The sequence below is a fragment of the Oryctolagus cuniculus genome, chromosome 13 (assembly GCF_051225735.1).
Source record: "Oryctolagus cuniculus isolate XC-2025 breed Fujian yellow rabbit chromosome 13, ASM5122573v1, whole genome shotgun sequence".
Lineage (NCBI taxonomy): Eukaryota > Metazoa > Chordata > Mammalia > Lagomorpha > Leporidae > Oryctolagus > Oryctolagus cuniculus.
In genome coordinates, this window is record NC_142879.1 from 30,001,835 (window position 1) to 30,013,873 (window position 12,039).

The 12,039-nt window shown below is 36.7% G+C and overlaps 1 protein-coding gene across 1 annotated transcript in view; it reads right to left on the minus strand.

Moving 5' to 3' along the window:
- The window catches only part of USH2A (usherin), an 870,853-nt gene that overhangs the window by 153,517 nt on the left and 705,297 nt on the right, over positions 1 to 12,039 (minus strand). The gene's annotated exons all lie outside the window — the stretch shown is intronic.

The following is a 12,039-nucleotide window of genomic DNA, read 5'->3' on the forward strand; positions in this document are numbered from 1 at the left end:
AATATTATTCCAATTTTATTACATCTATGTGTATTGTTTGTGTGTGGATATTGTATAAAACAGATTTGATGCCTACACACAAAATTTTCTACATTTTCAACAATGAATATGTGGGTATATTGTTTTTATATTATTTGGGTATATTGTATTCATACTATTCTTTTTTTTTTTTTTAACTTTTATTTAATGAATATACGTTTCCAAAGTACGAATAATGGATTACTATGGCTTCCCCCCCATACCGTCCCTCCCACCCACAACCCTCCCCTTTCCTACTCCCTCTCCCCTTCCATTCACATCAAGATTCATTTTCGATTATCTTAATATACAGAAGATCAGCTTAGTATACATTAAGTAAGGATTTCAACAGTTTGCTCCCACACAGAAACATAAAGTGAAAAATAATAGATGATTTTTTTTTAATGATGATGAAATCAGATCAGACCTATTGTCATGTTTAATCCCAGTGAGAGTCAAGTTGGGAGTTGATAGTTTCTTTTCTTTTCTTTTCTTTTCTTTTCTTTTTTTTTTTTTTTAACAGAGGATCAGTTTAGTATGCATTAAGTAAAGATTTCAACAGTTTGCACCCCCATAGAAACACAAAGTGAAATATATTATTTGAGTACTCGTTATAGCATTAAATCTCAATGCACAGCACATTAAGGACAGAGATCACTGAGTGAGTGCACAGTGACTCCTGTTGTTGACTTTACCAATTGACACTCCTGTCTATGGCATCAGTAATCTCCCTATGCTCCAGTCATGAGTTTCCAAGGCTATGGAAGCCCTCTGAGTTCTCCGACTCTTATCTTGTTTAGACAAGGTCATAGTCAAAGTGGAGGTTCTCTCCTCCCTTCAGAGAAAGGTACCTCCTTCTTTGAAGACCTGTTCTTTCCACTGAGATCTCACTCACAGAGATCTTTTGCCAGAGTGTCTTGGCTTTCCATGCCTGAAATACTCTCATGGGCTTTTCAGCCAGATCTGAATGCCTTTAGGGCTGATTCTGAGGCCAGAGTGCTATTTAGGACATCTGCCATTCTATGAGTCTGCTGAGTATCTCACTTCCCATGTTGGATCACTCTCCCCTTTATTTATTCTATCGGTTAGTGTTAGCAGGTACTAGACTTGCTTATGTGCTCCCTTTGACTCTTAGTCCTTTCATTATGATCAATTGCGAACTGAAATTGATCACTTGGACTAGTGAGATGGCATTGGTACATGCCACCTTGATGGGATTAAATTGGAGTCCCCTGGTATGTTTCTAACTCTACCATTTGGGGCAAGTCAGCTTGAGCATGTCCCAAATTATATATCTCTTCCCTCTCTTATTCCTACTCTTATGTTTAACAGGGATCACATTTCAGTTAAATTTCAACACTTAAGAATAACTGTGTATTAATTACAGAATTAAACCAGTCCTATTAAGTAGAACAGACAAAAAAACTACTAAGAGGGATAATGTATTAAGTTGTTCATTAACAGTCAGGGCTATGCTGATCAAGTCACCATTTCCCATAGTGTCCATTCCACTTCAGGAGTTTTCCTTTTTGGTGTTCAGTCAGTTGTCACCGATCAGGGAGAACATATGGTATTTGTCCCTTTGGGACTGGCTTATTTCACTCAGCATGATGTGTTCCAGATTCCTCCATTTTGTTGCAAATGACTGGATTTCGTTGTTTCTTACTGCGGTATAGTATTCTAAAGAGTACATATCCCATAATTTCTTTATCCAGTCTACCGTTGATGGGCATTTAGGTTGGTTCCAGGTCTTAGCTATTGTGAATTGAGCTGCAATAAACATTAGGCTGCAGACCGCTTTTTTGTTTGCCAATTTAAATTCCTTTGGGTAGATTCCAAGGAGTGGGATGGCTGGGTCGAACGGTAGGGTTATCTTCAGGTTTCTGAGGAATCTCCAGACTGACTTCCATAGTGGCTTGACCAGTTTGCATTCCCACCAACAGTGGGTTAGTGTCCCTTTTTCCCCACATCCTCGCCAGCATCTGTTGTTGGTAGATTTCTGAATGTGAGCCATTCTAACCGGGGTGAGGTGGAACCTCATTGTGGTTTTGATTTGCATTTCTCTGATTGCTAATGACCTTGAACATTTTTTCATGTGCCTGTTGGACATTTGGATTTCCTCTTTTGAAAAATGTCTATTGAGGTCCTTGGCCCATCTCTTAATTGGGTTGTTGGTTTTGTTTTTGTGGAGTTTCTTGATCTCTTTGTAGATTCTGGTTATTAACCCTTTATCTGTTGCATAGTTTGCAAATATTTTTTCCCATTCTGACGGTTGTCTCTTCACTCTCCTGACTGTTTCTTTTGCAGTACAGAAACTTCTCAATTTGATGCAATCCCAATAGTTAATTTTGGCTTTGACTGCCTGTGCCTCCCGGGTCTTTTCCAGAAACTCTTTGCCTGTGCCAATATCTTGAAGGGTTTCTCCAATGTTCTCTAGTAACTTGATGGTGTCAGGTCGTAGATTTAGGTCTTTAATCCATGTTGAGTGGATTTTTGTGTAAGGTGTAAGGTAGGGGTCTTGCTTCATGATTCTGCACGTGGAAATCCAATTTTCCCAGCACCATTTATTGAATAGACTGTCCTTGCTCAAGGAATTAGTTTTAGATCCTTGATCAAATATAAGTTGGCTGTAGATGTTTGGGTTGATTTCTGGTATTTCAATTCTGTTCCATTGGTCTATCCATCTGTTTCTGTACCAGTACCATGCTGTTTTGATTACAACTGCCCTGTAGTATGTCCTGAAATCTGGTATTGTGATGCCTCCGGCTTTGTTTTTGTTGTACAAGATTGCTTTAGCTATTCGAGGTCTCTTGTGCCTCCATATAAATTTCAGCACCAATTTTTCCAGATCTGAGAAGAAGGTCTTCGGTATCTTGATTGGTATTGCATTGAATCTATAAATTGCTTTTGGGAGAATGGACATTTTGATGATATTGATTCTTCCAATCCATGAGCATGGAAGATTTTTCCATTTCTTGGTATCCTCTTCTATTTCTTTCTTTAAGGTTTTGTAATTTTCATCGTAGAGATCTTTAACGTCCTTGGTTAAGTTTATTCCAAGGTATTTGATTGTTTTTGTAGCTATTGTGAATGGGATTGATCTTAGAAGTTCTTCCTCAGCCATGGCATTGTCTGTGTATACAAAGGCTGTTGATTTTTGTGCATTGATTTTATACCCTGCTACTTTGCCAAACTCTTCTATGAGTTCCAATAGTCTCTTGGTAGAGTTCTTTGGGTCCCCTAAATACAGAATCATGTCATCTGCAAAGAGGGATAGTTTGAGTTCTTCCTTCCCAATTTGTATCCCTTTAATTTCTTTTTCTTGCCTAATAGCTCTGGCTAGAACCTCCAGAACTATATTGAATAGCAGTGGTGAGAGTGGACATTCCTGTCTGGTCCCAGATCTCAGTGGAAATGCTTCCAACTTTTCCCCATTCAATAGGATGTTGGCTGTGGGTTTTTCATAGATTGCTTTGATTGTATTGAGGAATGTTCCTTCCAAACCCAGTTTGCTTAGAGTTTTCATCATGAACGGGTGTTGTATTTTATCAAATGCTTTCTCGGCATCTATTGAGAGAATCATATGGTTTTTCTTCTGCAGTCTGTTAATGTGGTGTATCACATTGATTGTCTTGCGCACATTAAACCATCCCTGCATACCAGGGATAAATCCCACTTGGTCTGGGTGGATGATCTTTCTGATGTGTTGTTGCATTCTATTGGCGAGAATTTTATTGAAGATTTTTGCATCTATGTTCATCAGGGATATTGGTCTGTAATTCTCTTTCAGTGCTGCATCTTTTTCCGGCTTAGGGATTAAGGTGAGAGGCCAGCATTACTTTGATACTACAACCAAAGACATGAGACAAAAACTACAGACCTATATCCTTACTGAGTATAGATGCAAATATTCTCAACAAAACAGTAGCAAATCAAATCTAAAACCACATCAAAATGATCAAATGGACACAATCAAGTGGGATTCACCCCAGAAATGCAAAGGTGGTTCAACATTTGCAAATCAATAAATGTCATAAATCATATCAATAGAATAAAGAACAAAAACCATATGGTCATCTTGATAGATGCAGAGAAAATATTTGATAAGATTCACTATCCCTTCCTGTTAAAAAAATAAAAAAAAAAAACCTCCACAAATTAGGTATAAAAGTAAAAATCCTCAAAATTATAAAGGCTATGTATGACAAGCCAACAGCCAATATCACACTGAATGGGAAAGAGCTGAAGGGATTTCCCTTCAGATCTGGAACAAGACAAGGATATCTAGTTGTTCTACTCTCATTCAATATAGTACTGGAAGTTTTAGTGACAGCAGTTACAGAGGAGAAAAGGCACCAAAATTGGAAAAGTGAAAGTCAAATTCTGCATTTTTGCAGATGCCATGATGTTGCACATGGAAAAACCTAAACACTCTACCAAAAATCTGTTAGAATTAGATTGATAAACCAATTCAGTAAAATTTCAGGTTACAAAATAAACATACAATAGTTTTTATATGCTAATGATAGAATCACAGAAAGAGAAGTCAAGAAAGAAACCCCATTTACAGTAGCCATCAAAAAGTCAAATGTTTAGAAATAAACTTAACCAAAAAAGTGAAAGATCCTTACAATGAAAACTGTAAAACGTTGATGAAAGAAATCATCAAGGACACACACACACACACACACACACACAAAAAGAAAAAAAAAAAAAAAAAGGAAAGCTATTCCTTGCTCATGGATTGAAAGAATCAATATCATTAAAATGTCTATACTACCTAAAGCAATCTATGGATTCAATGCAATCTCTATCAAAATACTAATGACATTCTTTACAGAACTAGAAAAACAATCCTAAAAATTATGTGTAATCACAAAAGACCCAGAATACACAAAGCAATCTTGGACAAGAAAAATCAAGCAGATGGCATCACAATACCTGACTGCAAAGCATACTACATAGCTCAAGTAACTGTTTTTAAAGATTTATTTCTTTGAAAGACAGAGTTACAGAGAGAGAGAGAGAGAATTTTCCATCTGTTGATTCACTCCCCAAATGGCCACAAAGACTAGGCTGGGCCAGGCTGAAGTCAGGAGCCAGGAGCTTTTCTAGGTCTCCCATGTGGGTGCAGGGGCTCAAGGACCAAGGACTTGGGCCATTCTCCATTGCTCCCCCAGGCTTATTAGCAGATAGCTGGATTGGAAGTAGAATAGGTGGGATTCAAACTGGTGCCCATATTGAATGCCAGCACCACAGGCCATGGCTTAACCCCTATGCCACAGATCCAGCTCTAAGTAATAATAATTAAAACAGCATGGTACTGGCATAAAAACATATACACAGATCAATGGAATAGAATAGAGAGTCCAGAGATCTCTTACATGCAACCTACTGGTTTTTGACAAAAGTGCTCATATCATACAGTGGATTAAGGATAGTCTATTAAACAAATGGTGCTGGCATAACTGGATTTATATATATATGAGAATGGTTTAGATCCAAAACTCTCACCATATACAAAAATCAAATCAAGATGCATCCAAGACCTAAATTTAAGACCTGAGACAATGAAGTTGCTGGAAGAAAATGTAGGGGAAATACTCCAAGACACTGGTGTCAGGGACTACTTCTTAGACAAGACTCTCAAAACACAGGCAACAAAAGCAAAACTAAACAAATTGGACTATATCAAACTCAGAAGCTTTTGTACAGCAAAGGAAATAGAGTGAAGGCACATCAAACAGAATGGGAAAAATATTTGCAAACCACCTATCTGACAAAAGATATATCACATTATATTAGCAACTTAAAAATCTCAACAACAAAAATCTACCAAGCCAATTGAGAAATGGGCAAAGGACTTCAATAGATAGTCCTCAAAAGAGGAAATACAAATGGCCAACAAATATATGAAAAAATTCTCAGCATCAGTAGTCATCAGGGAAATGCAAATCAAAACCACAATGAGATATCGCCTCACCCCTGTCAGAGTGAATAAAATCCAAAACACAGAGAGTAACGAATGCTGGTGAGCATATGGACAAAGGGTACACTTAAACACTGTTGGTGGGGAAGTAAATTAGGGCAGCTACTGTGAAAACAGTGTGGAGATTCATTAAAAATCTAGAAACAGACTTGCCATATGATCCAGGAATCCCACTACTGGGTATATTCCCAAAAGACTTGAACATAATATATCAGAGATACCTACACCACCACGTTCATAAGAGTATTGAATACCTTAGCCAGAATTTGGAATCAAGCAAGGTATCAATCATCAGATGAATAGATATAGAAAATGTGGTATATGTATATATGTTATATATATACATATATGTATTATATATATATGTGTGTATAATATATACACAATGGAATATTATTCATCTATAAAAAAGAATGAAATTCTACCATTTGCAGCAAAATGGATACAACTGAAGGACATCTGATTAAGTGAAATAAGTCAGACCCAGAAAGACAAATACCACATGTTCTCTCTTAAATATGGAAGCAAAAATTAAAAAAAAAAAAGAGAGAAAGAAAAAAAGAAATATATGTATACCAGTATTGCTGCAAATATAGTTTGGTAAAACTTTTATACTTTTGTCAAACCACTGGGTAAGAAAGTTATACTACTACAGTTTAATTATCTGCGATTACTTTCAATTTACTATATATGAGGAAATGATCATTTTTCCATTCAATTATTGCTTATAGCTGTTGTCTATCTTTCCACTAAACTAGGGTCTGTTTGCTTTTTCCTTGTTAAACTTCTCATTTGGCAAAGTAATAAGCCTTTCTACTGTAATGTAAATGTAAAACATGTTATCTCAAAATCTATTAAAAAATAAAAGAAAGGGAGAATGAAGGAGAGTAGGAGGGATTGAGAGAGGAAGGAAGGAGATATAAACATAAAAAAATTTTCACTTTCATATTTCCTGTTTGTGTCTCACCCTTAACTTACAGTCATTCTCAATGCCCTATGATAGTAGAAACAAAATGTAATTATATTCAAAATGTTCAAATGCATTTTCCACAAAGAATGTAAAATTGAATTGATGTAAAAAATCATAAAATTAAATTTATTTGATATTTGGAAAAAATAAGCTCTCCCTTTGTTTGATGGTTCCATACATCACAGCCTCAACAGCTCCAGGTTCTACTGAGCCCAGCCAGTCTCTTGCCCTCCATGATAAGACATTGCTATTGTTCTTCATATTAATGCTCCAAAAGTTCAGTGCACGTCTCATAATGCATCGACATCAAAATATCCAAATAAAGGGCCTCTCAAGTTACAAATACCAATGAGATAACTTGATGAATTTCAGTTCTCACTATTTGCTACAAGCTAATTTGCATTCTTAATTCTGTATTTTATGTGAAATTCTAGGCTAGAGGTTAGAAACCCCTCTCCATTATCCTAGTGATAAGATTCATCCCAAGAAACAATTACTAAATGAATTATTTCTTTGGCAGACTCTCTTTCTAAATATAGATTGACATTAGAACTATTTACTATAAGGTTGTCTCTAAGGCAAAAACACATTCTCTTGATTTTAGTAAGAATATTTTCATAAATATTCTTCTATAGAATTCAGGATTGTATTAGATTGAGCCACTTCTCTGAATTTTCAAAAAGGGTTTTCTTCTCTCAAAACAAAATGAGGGATGAATGCTTGGTGCAGTGGCCATAACACTGCTTTTGAGTCCTGCCTCTTCTCCAGATTGCAGCTTCCACCTGATGTGCACCCTGGGAGGCAGAAGGGATGGCCCAAGTACATCAGTGCCCTTCCACCCATGTGGGAGACCCTGGCTGGCTTCAGCCTGCCTCAGCCCTAGCTGTTTGAGACATTTGGGAAGTGAACCAGAGGAAGACTTCTCTCTGTCTGTATCTGTCGCTCTCAAATATAAGAAAAAATTAAAATAAAAAAATTTAAAACTTTTTAAAAATACAAACAAAACCTGGTATCAGGTGGCAGCAAAGTCTGATGTTACTATATACATGATGATGAGGAAAAGGACCTTGCAGAGACAAGGCATTGGCTAGACCTGTTGGGAAAGCGGAGTTAGTGACTGCCCAGGTACAGGGCCTTGGGATAGCTGATATTTTAGAGGAAATGACTTTTCTTTAAATATTAGTGTCTAGACAACATTGATTATAATTTTTTCGCATTGGTATTGATCACTAAGTAGGTGTAGAAAAAGGCTATATTTTTTTTCTTTTGGCCGGTAGTCAGGCACAAAGTTTTCCTGAGTTGGGAAAATAAAAATAACACTGTCATATCTATTTTCACAGGCCCACTGCTTGGTGGGCAGGAGTTAGGTAATAGATGGGAAAATGCAGCTGAGATTTTACTCAATGGCAGAGGAAGACCCTGGAGCTGCTCTGAAGACATTGTCACACCCTGGGTGTTTTTTTTCTATTTCAGCTAAGGAAATGTCACCATTATATTCCCACTGTTGGAGACCAGGGCTGGCTTCATAGTTGTGATCTGTACAGCCAAGCAAGCTCCCATGCGTGGAACTACCCCACACTTACTTCAGTGCTCTGCTTTCACCTTCTGGAAATTCTTACAGATTTTTGAATAAGGAGACCTGGATTTTCATTTGTGTCGGCCCTACTAATTATGTAGATTATGCTGCCTGAGATTTAGATGTGTTCAATGGTAGGATTTTCTTTTATTTCCAATCAAAATGAAATATAATCACTTAGACACTATAGCTTACTATTTAATATTTATTCATTCAATAAATATTTTTGAGTATGTTAAGTACTATGACAAATAATAGGGAAGCATGGCAAACAAAAGTTAATGTCTCTGAACTTAAAACACTTAACCTGCTAGTCAGAAACAAAGAAAAAGGATTATACAAAAAACTAACACCATGAGAGCAAAGATGTGATGGAAGCACACAGTAGAACTAAGTAAAAGTAAAATCCCTTTCACATCTTGTTGTATTGATAGTTTAACCACGTTGTCTCTTGTTTCTTTTTCGAAAGTCCTATATAAATGATATGTTTCAACATAAAATTATTAGTACATTTGCTGTTGCTGCAGCCAACACTGTTGGGGTTATGCTATTTGGCACACAGGGTTTTCATTAACTTCTAAGATGATAGGAAATGAAGGTAAATTGTTCTCTTTGCTAATTTAGTGCTGGTGAATCTTCATTTAAGTGAAATGCAATGATGGGCAACTTTTAATTAATTACTTTGCAAACAATTTCCCCAGATTTAAAAGACACAGAGACTCTTATCATACCTGCTGCTAAAGAGGACATGATTAATTCATTTTTTTTCCTAAGGGTCCTGCTAAATTAGTTAATCCTTTTACCTTCTCCTCTATCCCTAAGCCCAATTAGGAGGACCATGGATGATGTCCTGGTAACCCAAAGCTAAACAATGCAGTAACTGACATCCAGATTGTTCTATACAGGACACTGGATGCATTTAGTAAGAAATGATATAGAAAGGTCTTTTATTGACAAGCTGCCATGTGCTGTTTGCATTAGTGAATATGAGAAGACGATGGCTGCTACTCCTTTGTCCCCATGGTATTCAGCTCAGTGAGATAGCAGAAAATGCTTCAGTTTACTTAAAGCATTGATAACACCTCTAAATAATTAACCGAGGACTTCCTGTCTTCAATTACTTAATGCTTTTTTTAACATCTTGAGAGGATTATAAGCAATTTATGGATTTCACATGATGAGTGCATTCGCCACTATTCCCACAAAGCATTTACGGGATCATGTTTCTAAAGCTTTGAGGTAATTAAAAATAAGCATGGAGACAATGGGGCTGAAGCAAGGTGCTGGCTTTCCCTTCTGTCATTTCTAAGGACCTAGATTTTCAGTCTCCAGGACGACTAGTGCTACAGCTTCATTAGTGCTGTGTTGCTTAGGGAATGCCAAGGTTTTGGAAATGATGAGAAAATCAAAACATTTATCCTAGGGAATTCAGCAGCTTTTCGATCAAACATTTACGATGCAATGTGCAATAAATCTGATTATTCTAGTTCATTCCATGAACTCAATAGAACATTCACTCATGTCATAAAATACTTCCATACTGCATTTGGTCAGTCAGCTAACCATGGAACCAAATTTTCCCTGGCAGATAAACTGCATAATACTATATAGATCTTGGGTTTTAGATTATCTAATGCCTAACACCATTCCTGCTCCACAGAAACTGCATTTAGAAGGCTCTGTAGTTGATACGGATTTCCTCATTCAACAAAACACTTCCTCTTTAGTTCTCTATCACCCTAGTGAAATATTTGCGATATCTTTTAAAAATGGAACGGAGAGATGACCAAATGGCTTCTAAAGGCTTTTCCTACTTTATGATTTTGTAAATATTATAATTATGTGGGAAAACTTTAAAATATCTATTCTAAAAAATGAGGATTCCTAGTATCAAGGTGTATATACGAAATCCTCTCTGACTTGGAAATAATGATTTAAAATGAAAATTAAAGAAAAAACTGGTACAATAAAGGTATTTTAAAAATCGTTGCAATTAATTACTTTATAATTAATGAGGTCACAAATCCTATTAGTTTGCACCTTACAACTGAATTTGATTTGGTGGCATGTGAATGTTGGTTTCTAAAAAGATGTAAACCAAGATAGCTGGCCAACACAATTCAAAGCAAATGCTGGTAAAATAGATAAGTACTATAAGAGGACACATTTCTTTGGTTTGTATCTCAATTTATTAGGAAGGGTTTACTGCTACAAAGTCTTAGTGCACCCTTAGCTTGGCTTTTAAAACTCTGTAATTAGCATCCCATTGTCTATTTCAAATTACTCTTTTGATTTCAAAAGATTCCACTGTATCCTGTCTAGGCTTCTGTTGTCATAATTTCTTTGCTTCTCAGTCTTCTCTATTGCTGAGAGCATCTTTAGAGCAGAGACCTTATTTTGCAGTCTTTAACGTGCTATCCTGAACACAGGAAGCAGGAACATTCCTTTTTGGAGTGAAACAGTATTCTGATTTCTGAAAGCTTTGGACACCTGGAGTAGGTCAGTTTTCTTCCTCATGTTCCAAGGTGGTTGTAAAAACATCCCACACTTACAGCAATATGATGAGAATCCAATAAGTCACAGTGCAATGGTTCTTTAAAATGGTCAAGCACTGTACAAAGGGATGGTTTTATTATGTGAAATAACATTGTTTCAATCACTTGGGATGGTTTTCACTTCAAGTGAAATCATACAGAAGGAACTCATTTGACCATTTGAATTGATGAGGGCTTTCCCCAGCCCTGTTACTATTGATTTAGTTCAGGCTCTCCAGATGGGGACTGCAATGTGCTAGTCCACAATACTCATAGACATTAAGCACCTTCTGTAAGCTTACAGCTCTTTTGGAAAAACACTGGAGGTTCTGTCAATGCCTGCTGACTGTGTGGCATGAAAGTGTGCAGTTTACAAGTAAAAGAGGAGTAGCTTATTTTTCCTATGTGTATAGAGTAATCTTGATTGCCTGGAAAAATTGGGCATATTTTCCCAGGTCTTTCTGCATATCTGTGTGTGTCTTGTTCGCTGTGTTATCAATGTCCTTGCAATGTTTGAGATCTAACAGAAGAAGCTCATTCACTTGAGGAGGTCTTGGAAGGACGTGGCTTGACAATAAGGAGACAGTGAAAGTTTGTGAAATCCTGCCCTAATCTCAGAATGTAAGTTTAGACAACTATTTGTGATAGTCAGTAGACTCCCAATAATGAACTAAATTGTTGAAACTCTTAAAGTACTCATTTCTGTAAAACAGGTAATTCTTGCAGCCCCATAGATTTGTTACGAGAATCACATATTAAATGCATTTATGCCCCCAATTTTTACTTAATGTCTCTTGATGAGTTAAGTGCTATGCTAGGAGCTAGAAGTACAGCATTGAACAAAGTAGAAAAGTCCCTGTTCTCTTGGCATCTACATTTGAGAGTGGTTTGTTGTGGGTATCAAAACACAAAAAGCAAACCCCAAGGTGTTCAGGCAGTGAGAAGTCTATGA